This window comes from Mchenga conophoros, linkage group LG3, assembly GCF_057382185.1.
Source record: "Mchenga conophoros isolate Kocher_MC1m ecotype Shallow Benthic linkage group LG3, M_conophoros_male_GT1.1, whole genome shotgun sequence".
In the NCBI taxonomy this organism is placed as follows: domain Eukaryota; kingdom Metazoa; phylum Chordata; class Actinopteri; order Cichliformes; family Cichlidae; genus Mchenga; species Mchenga conophoros.
In genome coordinates this window covers 8,634,245-8,647,247 of record NC_140528.1, presented here as the reverse complement: position 1 = coordinate 8,647,247, position 13,003 = coordinate 8,634,245, and positions in this window count along the sequence as shown.

Below are 13,003 nucleotides of genomic sequence, written 5' to 3'. Positions count from 1 at the left end.
TAAATATTAATCACAGTGACAGTAAAGGAGGTAAAGGGCTGTGACGTCATCACGTACGCTGCGTCCTCTGTGGGCTCTGACTGAACTCAAAGTACAAACTACAAGTACACAAACACGAACGTAGCTCAGAGTGGCGGACACACTCGGCCTCGTTGGTCCAGCTGTGAGTCCGTTACCGTGAACTATGGAGCGGCAGATTTGTGCTGAACTAAGCTGCACACAGCTGATGTTAGCCAGGAAACATTACACACTGACTTTAATGGAGAGACCGGAAATACAAACACACACAGTTTGTTGTGTGAAGAAATCAAACACGAGCTGAACAAACAGTAAAGTTCCTAAAGACAAACTGTTAAAGGAGGAAACAAAGCAAACTTACAGTTTCTTCACACACCAACAACAAGCTCCACTCCACACCTGGACACTAAACACGGACACACAGGTGAGCTGCTTCCTGGAAGGAGGCGGGACTCCACCTGAAACTCAGCACAGGTGGGAGGGGCTCAGCTCTGTGTGTGCTGATGTGTTAACTTTAAAAATATGCCGTCTGACTGCTCAGACTGAGTCAGAGTAAAGTTCACATGCTGACGTGTGGAGACATGAAACCTTGTTGTAGCTGCAGGTGTGAACACACTGATCCCAGATCAGCTCTGCTGTATTTGTAACATGAACATTTCTGCTGCAAAGCTTCAAATGTTCAGCATGTTTCTCTGTTTCCAGTCTATAGATCCAGTCACACTTTCTACCTTCACCTGTGCAGTAAAGACTGAGAGCAGAGCTGAAAGCAAGCGTCCAATCAGTGAGCAGCATCAACACCTGAGCTTCATTCAGACTCTGTTATTGAAGATGTTGTTGGTACAAAGTTCATCTGCTGCTCACATGAATCCATGAAAGATTTATTTCACTGAATGTTTCTTCAAAGCTCATTTCAACCTGTTGAAGTCATGAATGAAAGTGCAGACTGAGAGTGGATCACATGATGTTTGAGGTGTGTCATGTGACATGTTCAGTATTGTCACACATGTCTAGATTGTCCCTGATATCATAACTGCTGAAACACTGATGATTATATTTGAAGAATTATTCCTGATGGCAGCAAAGTTTGAATGGAGCTCTCTGTCTGTGCTGATTTGTCGCCCTCTGGAGGTCAAAGCACAAACTGCATGATGTCACTGTAACCACCACAGTGACAGGAAGTGTTTTTATGACTGAAACACTGAAATGATGCTAACGGCTGTCGTTAGGCTCACTGACAGCAGTGCTGATGTGTTCATGTCAAACACTGGCTCAGGTCAGACTCCTTCATCCTTCTCCAGCGTGAGGCCGCCCTCAGACCCACAGGAGCTCTGACCTTTGACCTCCTGACCCTAACCATTTTAGTCTTGTTGCATCTTTAAATGCAAATCCTGTGAAATGGTCAGGGGCGGCTCTAGAGAAATTTTCTTAGGGTGGCAAAATCAAAGCCTTTTCCCCCCAAACACATATGCAGGTGGTTACATGTGGTTAAAATGATTCAAATGCAGTAAGTATGCACGTTTTTCATATAAATATAGTCTATAACTTAATTATTGTCTGTACCCACATGATTACACACTTTAGTTACATGAAACATGTGAGTTTTGATGTTATGTACTGTACAGCCTGTATATTAAATACATATGTAGCCCAATAAGTATAAACTCCAGAAAGCTACACAACATGGGGCGCTTCATTTACAAACACAAGTCTAACTTAAGTTTCACTGTTTTTGTTAGAAAACAGTCACATTGTTGCAGCTTAAATTACACAAAATGTCAGAAATCTGCACTGTCATGAACAAACATGTAAACCTCATTTTTCATGATTTGTTGGATTCACCCTCTGAGGTCTGAAACACAACCGGACATTTGTGACTCCTTTGAGTTTACGTTTGTATTTCACCCTCAGATTGTTTCATTTTATTTTTTCCTCCTCTTGCTTTGTTTGGTATCTTTTCAGCTCAACTGAATTTAGTTGTTTTTTCACTGACATACTGCATTAGTATTACTATTACTATTAATGTAACTATTACTGATCTGAAATCACACAAAGAACCTAAAATCCTAGCAGTATTTTTTACTGTAAAAAAACCACAGACGTGTTGGGTAAATGTTTATAACTTGAAATGCAAATATAAATTGTACATTTTGTAAACAGATACAACTATTTATCTAAAAATGCAGCCAATACACCTGCTGTTTTTTCATTTTCTACAACCATTTAAAATAGCACTCACCTTCCTTCATTTCCACAGTGTAACATCCACCCACCTGTGTAAAATCAGAAATTCCCATGGTGTTGTTCAAAATGTGCTCTGGCACAATCATAAGCATCACTTGCTGCTGAAAACAAGAAGAAAGCCGTCCTGCTATGGGCTGAACCATTTGTTAATGTGGAGGGGGGGACACTATGGAATATATCCAGTTCTAGCATTTATATTCACTGCTGACTGTAACTACGCTCAAACTGTTAAACTTATTTTAATAAACAACACTGTCATATGCAAAACTGGGGTGGCACTTGGGGTGGCAAGGGATCATTTTAGGGTGGCACTTGCCACCCCATGCCACCCTTCTAGATCCGCCCCTGCTGATGAAGCCAACAGGTTCGCTTCATTTGCAAAAAGCAGATATGAGTTTCTGAGGCCACAGTCTTCTGTGGCAGAAGGGGAATCAGGGGAAGCCCTGGAGGAGTCCACCACCCACCAGAAACAGGTCTGAGCTCTCACTGCAGTGGTAAAGGGGCTACACAGCCCACATGAGGCTGAGGGATGCAGCCTTCTGTCAGACTGTCACTAACACAGAGAAACACCCGTGTACACTCATACTCATGGGCACATACACCAATCAGCCTCGACCCTTTCTTCCTTTGCATTTGTGGTTTGGTGCCATAAATGCACAACATAGAAGAGCCACCTCGACGGGACAACACTCAGCGGTTCATCTGTCTCTCTTCCACAGCATGTCTTTATCCTGTCTTCCTTCTCTCACCCAAACCAATCACAGCAGATGGCCCCGCCCCTCCCTGAGCCTGGTTCTGCCGGAGGTTTCTTCCTGTTAAAAGGGAGTTTTTCCTTCCCACTGTCGCCAAAGTGCTGCTCATAGGGGGTCATATGATTGTTGGGTTTTTCTCTGTATCTATAATTGTGCGATCTACTGTACAATATAAAGCGCCTTGAGGCGACTGCTGTTGTGATTTATATAAATAAAATTGAATTGAATTAAGAAGCTCAGAAACAAAAGTGTCTGGACTTTTTTAAGTTTCTTGAAGACATTTCATCTGAGAAGCTTCTTCAGTTTTACACTGTGTGCACAATTATTATGCCAGAACTATTTTTGAGGATTAATGTCATTATGGACCAAGGACAGTACTCTGGGTCTCCTGCAGAACAACTCGAGCTGTGATACCTGAATGAAGAGCCTCTGCTGCTTTAAAGAAGGAGGCTCGAGGCAGAGGTGAGGTGCAGACCAACCAGCTTTTATTCAGCAACTTTAACAGAAGGATCAGAAAAATAAAACTATACAGCACAGTGATGCTGACTGAAGCCACAGCATTAAACTAAACAAGCATCGGATCATCTTTAACAACATCTAATAAATAATGACAACTATTTAATCCTGTATTTCCTACAATAAAGCCTGTTCAGATATTTGTTGCTGATGGAAATGTAAAAGGCTCCCAGGAACCAAAGGACAAAAACAGAGGCAACAGTCACAGCTGCAAAGGATCCCCTAACACATAAACTGGTTCGAAGATATTTTCTAGCTCTGCAGAGGAGCTTGATTGCACGGACAGTAAAAAGTGGATTCAATAACAGCAGCGAGCGCTGAGTGCTATAACGGTGCTGCGAGCAGCAGTGCAAAGGCTCACACAGAGACAGCAGCTACACTGTGTGTGGATGTGATCCACAGTCACAGCTGTGGGTTTCAGTCAGTGTGTCTCTAACTTCATGGTCACATTTCAAAGCTTATTGGAGCCAGAAGATGTTCAAGTAAAAGATTTATTGCTGTACTCGTCTACCAGGATAACAGGAGGTTCATAAAGCTGTGTAATACTTCAGCTTTCCATCATGGAGTAGTAGTTGTGTCCCTTTGTGTTCATTAGTGTGTTCACACGTCTACTTTAACTTCACTCTGTAATGAAAGGATTCAAATCACTGATAAATACATACATGCTGACTCTGAGTCTCAGTGAAGGAGGAAAGGATGGATGAAGGCAGCCTAGTGTGGGTCATGTGTGTCCAGCAGTCATCCAGGGCCTGGATCCATCTGTAACAGGAAGACAAAGTCCAGCCTGTAATCATCCTGTCAGGCACAGCGTTTCCATCCAGCATCCTGACGACGCTAACAACCCGTCAAACGTCTCCTCTGGTCCACAGAAGTCACACTTCCTGTGTCATGTTTACCTTTTTAAGTGTGCTATTCAAGCCTGTGTGACCAACTCTGACTCTCCAGATTCCATCCTGGTCTCTGCTGCAGCTTCTTCTACACGACTGTTTTCTGTATAATAATATCTGCCTTTCCCGTCTCTGTCCCAGTGTGCCTGCCACTCGTCCTTCATCTTTACCTTCATTATACTCTTCACCTCACTTTCACTGTATTTTATAGTCAAACCTGCACGACTTCTTCTTGCTGCACCTTTTTAAACTTATCGTCCTGTTCATTGCATCAACACCGATATTCACAGGGAGCCATAAGAAATCCACTTCTATCCCTCTGTGTTTGATTCTATACAGTAAATGAAGTATATCAAAAACAATATGTTGCCTAGAGTCTGAAGACATATCACCTGTGCTCACTAGCACGCTGCTAGAGTCAGTCCCAGGACTGTGGGTCAAACGTTCTCTCCACATGTTTAAGGCTGAGCTCACTTTATCGTCTGCCTGAAGGAGGGAAGCAGATGTTACTAAACATCACAATAAAACATATGAAATGGGTGCACATGAGGAAAGTCTGCACTGTTAAAGCCATGCAAACATCTTCACACATGAAGCAGCAACACCTCTCAGTTTAGCAGCAGCTGGTAAAAGCCACAGTGATCCTGGAGCCTCCCTGAAGGACTCGTTCATCAGTAACTGTCAGGAGGACGATTAAACCTTCTGCACACGTCCTGTAGTTACACACTCGGGAGGAAAGACGACGTCCTCGCTCTGCAACATGATCTGTGTTTCATCCAGGACGCTCAAACACAGACTGGTTTCCAAATATTAGACGCACTGGTTCTTCATGCGTTTCTACCTGAGCACTCAGAGTCATTTCTACAACAGGCCTCCTTCACCTGCTGGTGCCTCTGTTTCTGTGTTTGGCTGTTTCCATCAGTGCCTGATGTTTGTGATCTTTGATCTGTTCTGAAGTCTCTCTTTGTGACACAAATGTTGTTTGGCTTCTTTTGCAAACAAGGCAAAAGAACTTTAATGGATTCATTTGCTGATCTTACTGTTCTGATGCAAAGCCGTCCTTTCAACGCTTTAGAAAGAAAATCAAACAATGTTTTTAAAACTTTCCCAAAATGTAAAAGCTATTAAAACCATAAACTTCTGCTCCTTGATCATGTGATTCTTCTTCTAGACGGTCTGTAATTGTTATTGCTGATTGTCAATAAAGTTGTTTTTTATAAGTTATGTTGTAAAGGAAGCTTGTGGCGAGGGAGGAGGGGCGACTAAAAGCAGGTTCATATAGTGGGAAAGTCCTCAGGTCATGTGAGGATATTTACTGATGCGTCAACACTGTCAGATAAAAGAACGGCTGCTGCATTTGTTCTCCCACAAATAAGTTTGGTGATGAGTAAAAGAATTACAGATGATGTGGCAGACGTTCCTCATGTGCACCCATTTCATATGTTTTATTGTGATGTTTAGTAACATCTGCTTCCCTCCTTCAGGCAGACGATAAAGTGAGCTCAGCCTTAAACATGTGGAGAGAACGTTTGACCGACAGTCCTGGGACGACTGCAGAACAATGGTTTGTTTTTAATGATAAAGTTTCATAATGGAAATAAATGCTGAGCCTGTTTCATGATGTTTGCCCTGCAGCATCAGGCAGGATTAATACTGTAACAAACGTGTGTCACAGTTATAATGACTTTAAATGAAGACTTGGGTTGGATGGAGATGTCAGCTGGATTTGTGCTGACTGTCACTTTAAATGTTTTCAGTTCAGCTTCTAAATCTACTTTTGTATAATGTTTGCTGAGTTTTGCACTTCATGACGCTTTTAAGAAGAGCCAATAAATCCTGACTTTACACAAAAATAAAGGTTTAATGTGTTTAGTGTGACAGTGGAGGAGAGCGCACATAATAAGAGTCATTAACAGAATGGTGACAATTATAATCTGTCTCATTTTAGGAGCAGCTCACAGGCACAACAGACTACAGAGCAATCAAAGCACCAGTTAAACGTCCATGTGACCGGCTTACAGCCAATGAACAATCAGTCCCCACTGTCCCCACCAACATCACTGTACTGGAAAGACTGTGCTGCCATGGTCAGAGATGAACTGGTGCTAAAATGTAAGGCAGCTGATGTGTGTGGCCTTAGCAGCACAAATGCATCACGGCTGCAACGCTGCAGTGTGTTTAAACATTTGAACATTTCTGTGGCTTCAAACCAGCAGCTGCTCTGTACTCAGTCGTGTTTGTGTGTCTGTCAAAGTGATTGTTGTCTTTAAAAAGCCTTTTGTGTTGAGTTTTGTGAGCAGTGCCGAGCTTCTCTGTAGTCTAAGCTGAGTCGATATATTTGATTCCATGTTTGGTGTGATTTTCAAAGTCAGCAGCAGCAAACGCTGAACAAGCAAAGTTTGGGCCCATCAGAGACAGCAGTGGACCTGCTGACCTGTAGGTGTTGGAGGTGTTTGTGTGCAGCTGTGGGTCAGTCAGCTTTATTTCACTTATCCATGACAGAGCGCTGTTAGCTGTGAGTTAGCATCCACTGAGCTGTTTCATCTACTCTGTCACTGCCAGCAAGCAGAGCCCAGGGTTGGCTTCATAAGCTGGATGTGGCCTTGCTCAAGGGCACTTTAGCAGCACGTTCCCAGCAGTAACAGAGGGATTCAAACTGGTGACCCTGGAGTAGGAATCACCCAGAAAAGTCACCTTATGCCAGAAGTTTTAGTGAGACGGGAACAACATTACAGCTCTGATGTCATTGACCTGTGCAGTGAGGACATATTGAACTGTGAGGACACAGCTTATAGGTTCAACACTGACCCTGGGTCAGCATGTGCAGGTGACATGGTGTTGGTGTCACCACTACAGACAGCTCAGGTTCAACTGGTTCTTCTTTGATTTGCTTCTATAGCACAAAGGTTGACACCAGTCTGGTCCAGTTAGCATCTGAATCCATAAACGTGTGAGCTCGTCCCACCAGAGGACGTCAGCATCATGGGGATAATGTCTACAGCAGGAAAACACAGGGACAGTTGGGTTTGCTGCACATCTGGAACACACAGTTAGCTCAGATATGTTCATGTCGCTAACACCAATACAGTGACTGAGTGCTCTATAGCAGCTAATGCTAACAACTGTAACACTGCTGTTTGTCATGGTTTTCAGACCAAATGATAACAAATGTTGGGAAAAGTGAAATATTGGAACATGAAATCATAAATTATTACATTTAAACAACAATAATACAGCTAAATTTCCCCTGTTGGCTCATAAGCTGCTCACCTGGATGCTACATCAGTGCAGTCCTCTCTGAACATTAGATAATCAACACACACACACTTATTGTTGAGAGGCTGACTTCACTAAACTCACAGAAACTCTTAAGAAGCTCCTCAAATGATGACTTTGGAGTTTTGTGTTACTGTCAGTGTATAAAAGCTAGAAAAGGAAGAAAAGCAGGAGAAATGATCAAAGTGCTGCTGTGTGCAGGAAGAACTACAACATGTTAGTGAGAAACACAAACAGGGTGTGAAACACACTCCAGAGGAAACGCTGTGTGCAGGCTGTCTGTGACTTCCTGTATCTCTGCCACAGACTGGGACAGACACCAGTGAAACCAGTCACTGTGGTCATGTGCTTGTAGCCAGCAGCCTGTGATGTGAGGCTGCTTGAGTCAGTCGTCTGCTTCCACCATGTAAACCTTGGTGTCTCCTACATGCACAGATGTTTCCTGCAGACTGTGCTGCTCCAGCTGTCACACAGATGTTGAATCAGCAATATCTGTGTCACGTCCTGATGCAAAGCAACAGAAGAGCAACGTGAGCCACAGTAAGTGATGGAGGATGAACTGGTCCTGTCTCTGTTGGTGGGCTCGTATACTGGCAGGAAGGAAGCTTCTCTGGGATTTCTCCTTCAGCACCAGTGAAGCCTCTGTTTCTGTCACTATTGTCTCTTTGAACTGTGATTATTTTGTGCTTTCACAGCATTTTCCTGTTTCATGGTGTTTTAGAAGCAGCAGTGTGTGTGAGCTCTCAGGGCCACCGTCCATCCTGTATACTTGTTGTTTGTAGTGTCACCAGTGCAGTGATGACCACAGGGTGGCGCTGTGCTGCATCACAGGCAGCCTGCGCTGGGCCTGTTCCATATAACATATATATGAGATGATGATATGAAACATCGTTTGTTTCATGGTGTAAAATATGTTACATGGTTGTGATGCTCACTGTAGTGTCTGTATTAAAGTTCTCTCTTTCTCTTATATTTAATATAACCACACTACGGACGCTCGTTAGCAACAACACCGGCAAAACCATCGCGTGGCTCCGCCGTCCGCTTCTTTATTTTCCACATAAACCTTTCACAATAAAGCTCAAGATCCTATTGAGACTTTTCAAAATAAAAGGAATCACATGAAAGAGCATGCAGAGAGTTTAGGGATGAAAAGCCAAAAAGAGCCGTCAGGGGCTAAAACATGAATGTTACAACAGGCTTTTCCCCGCAGCACGCCGTGTGATAAATACTCACAAAGACTCACAAACGTGTCGTTTCATGCGTCGGTCAAACACTCGACGCCCAGCTGGAAACACTTCAGGGAAGTTCATCTGCCCGAGATTCAGAAAATCGCCATAAACGCTCCATATTCACCTTTACATGGAATATAAAGGGAAAAGAAGAAACACAGTGCTGTGTCAGCGTTAGACATATAGATATATCCTTGCTTTTAATACATTTGAAGGTGGGTGGGAGAGGTGCTTCTCCGCGTAGTCTACGGTCTCTTTGGGATCGCTAAAGCTTTTCCTCACATCACCATGGGTCACTAACAGCTTTGCAGGGTATAGCAGTCTGTACCTGACGCCGGTCATCCCACGTAGTCTTCCTCTCATATTTGCAAATGCGGCTCTGCGTTTCCAACAGAGGGAGGGAAATCTGGGAGGATGTTTATTTTAAAAACCCTTATACATCAGGTTCTTGTTCTCTGCAGCTTTCAGCAGAATTTCCTCACCAATGTGGTAGTAGTGCAATCTCAAGATGATGGGCCGAGGAAGATGACTTTGTTTGGGACGCTGGCGATTCGCTCTATGTGCTCGATCGATGAGTGGCTTCTCCTCGAGAGATAGCGCCTCCGCCAACAGGTGCGAACCAACTCAGTCATCTTGGGTCCCTCTGTGCCTTCTGGTATTCCTGCAGTTCTTAAATTATTCCTCCTGGAGTGCCTCAAGAGCTCCACATCTCTCATCTAACTTCTTTACCTCCGCAGACAAACGCTCCACAGTGGCCTGGAGAGTGGCGATGGTGTCAGAGTGGTTCGAGGCACAGTCCTGCAGTTCAGTCAAAGTGTTATCATGCCTGGCCACGTCGCTTTTTATGTCCGAAATTGAGGGCTGGATGCTCTGGTTCAAGGATGATATCTCGCCTCCTATGGTGGTAGAAATCTCTAATATGCAAGTGTCCAGTGCTAGTTAGTTAGTTCTAGTTCTAGTGGTTAGTGGGGCTTTATTTGATGATTCTAGTGTGTGTTACATTGTTGAGTCGCAGAGCTGTACAGTGTTACAGTTTCTGTAGAGTCTGGTATAAGGAACTCAGATCCCTCTGTGAATAATGTTCACTGAAACTGATCTGTAGTTAATGAACTAGTCAGGATTTACACTAGAGAATGTTTCTGCCATTACATGGCCTGTATTTGTAGAGCGCTTTACTCGTCCCTAAGGACCCCAAAGTGCTTTTTTGCCCAAGGACACAACGACCGAGACTGTCCAAGCCGGGGCTCGAACCGGCAACCTTCCGATTACAAGCCGAGCTGCCAACTCTTGAGCCACGATCGCCCCACATATTGTTGTCTTTTGTTGCAGACACCAAGTGTTGAGATCCTGTCTCAACCTCCTACATTCTTCCAGCAGGTTACACATTATTTTTTGTACTTGGAATCAAATATATGTGTCAGTTGGGCCTAGTGCAGGGGTCAGCAACCTTTAACACCCAAAGAGCCTTTTGGACCCGGTTTCCACGCAAAGGGTCAGGGTTCGGGAAAACACTGGGAGCCGCAAATACTTTGTGACATCTAAAATGAAGATAACACTGTGTATATTGTTTTTACCTTTATGCTTTGTGTGAACAACTACAGTGTGTTGCTTATGAAATCCATGAAGTGCTACAGAGAAAATTACATTTGATTTATGTAATGAACACATTTTGAGCTCTTAAAGAAATATAACAAAGGAAAGCTGAACTACAATGATCCATGTAGCAAACACAAACTGTTATATCGCCTTTGGGCTTTTGGAGCCTTGACCTGACTTTTAAAAAAAGCGCGTTCATGCAAACATCGTCGGGTCTGCCGTGATATGTTTACAACGGGACTTCTGCTCCTGAACCTCTGCGCACAGCGTCTGCAGGTAAGGTAACTTTATTTATACCCAAAGGCAAGGTAAATTTGCTTTACAGAAAAATGGCAGCATTTGACATCCCTTTAAAAACACACATACCTAGTAAATATATAAAGCTCACTGTGACACATACTTTAATATTTCGAATCAAAAACAGTTCTTATTTAATTCAGTGACAGCAACGGGGACAAAGCTGTTTTTATAACGCTTTGTCCTGCATCTCGGAAATAGAAACCTCCGTCCTGAGGGAAGAAGCTGAAATTCACCCCTTAGAGGATGGGAACCATTTTTAAGGATTGATAAAGCCATCCTCTGTACCTGCTCAGAGTACAGGGAGGCTAAACAAGACTGTGGCTCACCTATCAGACGACTGGACCATCTCACTATCTGATTCAGAGAGTTTTTCTCTGTGACAGAGGTCTGACCGAACCATGCCACCAAACAAAAGGATAAAACAGACTCAATAAAAGAACGATAAAACAAAGATAAAATTTTTTGGTCAATGTGGAAATGAACAAGTTTCCTAAGGCAATAAAGGTGCTGGTGACCCTTTTTACAAACTGATTTGCAATTTTGATCAAAGTTCAGTTTTTCATTGATTATGGTCCCAAGATATTTATATGATTGTACTTGCTCTATTTTCTGACCTTTAATTAAAGTGACTCCGTGCCCATTTTGTTGTTTCCTAAAATCAACAACCATGTCTTTTGTTTTAGATATGTTCAGCTGGAGATAAGACTCCTCCCACCACTGAACAAAGTCATCAATGACTGGGCCGTGGTTAGTTTCACCCTCTTTCAGTAAGCTGACAATAACAGAGTCATCTGCATATTTAATAATGACCCTGTTTTCATGTCTGTCCTGACACATGTTTGTATAGAGAGTGAATAATAAGGGCGATAGGACGCAGCCTTGAAGAGAACCTGTGGAGGAGAACACTGGGTCAGACAGAACCCCATTTATTCTCACTCTTTGTGACCTGTCAGTTAGAAAATCTAAAATCCAGCCCACCAGGTTTTTCCTGATTTCAAACTGTTCTAAAAGTCTTTTAATTAAAATATGGGGCTGTGTTGTATTAAAAGCCGAAGAAAAATCAATGAAAAGAAGTCTTGCAAAAGTCCCTTTACTCTCTACATGTTTAAGAATCAGATTTAGTAAAGTCAAAAGTGCGTCCTCCACTCCTCTGTTGGGCCTGTATGCAAACTGCATTGGATCCAGCTGACCTTCAGTCTCTTTCATAATCACATTTCTGAGGATTTTTTCAAAGACTTTCATGACAACTGAAGTGAGGCAACAGGCCTGAAGTCGTTTAGATTTAGGGACAGGAACCACGACTGCTTCTTTGCAAAGAGAGGGCACATGTTGTGTTTGCAAGGATTTGTTCAAAATAACCTGAAATATAGGCCTGAGTTCATCAGCACAAGATTTAATTAGGCGGCCACTAATATTATCAGGACCTGGCTCTTGTTCACATTGACTGTATGAAAGGCCTTTTTAACATCGCTGAGTTCAATGATAAAGTGCTGAGTATCTCTCAGTTTCTGTTTCAGTTCCCAAATATCCTCGCTGAAATCAGAAGAACTAAAACGAGCAGAAAACATGTTTAAAGCATTTGAAAATCTCTGTCTGAATTAAAACATCTAAAATGACCTGACTGCTGCTCTGGGGATTTTGAAACCCTGCTATGGTTTTCATACAAGTCCAGGCAGACCCAAAAGTTTTTGCAGCAAATTTGCTTTCAAGAAGGTTTTTGTCTGTTTTGCTTTCAAGATCTCGATTTTCATTTCCTTGGTAGCTGTCTGAAAATCGGTAACAGCCCCTCTTTAAAGGCCTGTCTCTTTTTCCTTAAACAGGATTTGACACTTTTAGTGACCCATGCCTTATTGTTAGCGTAAATTTTAACGCGCTTACGGGGTATAATCATGTCTTTACAAAATACTGCACAGGAGCTAGTAACATCCACCAAAGCGTCGAGATCATCTCCACAAGACTGAAGACGGGGCTGTACGAAGTCACTTTATCTCTACAGGACTGTAAGCTGTCGTCTGTGAGGCGTGAGCGTGTTTGTTTGAACACAGTTCACGGTGGAGAACAGCTGCTGACATAATGTGGATCCCAAGATCCATAACTGGCCTACCTGGGGCTGAAAGTCTCCATAAATGCAGGCGTTTCGGCGGCTACACCGGCTTCCACGAGTGTGACGCTTATTTTGAGAAAA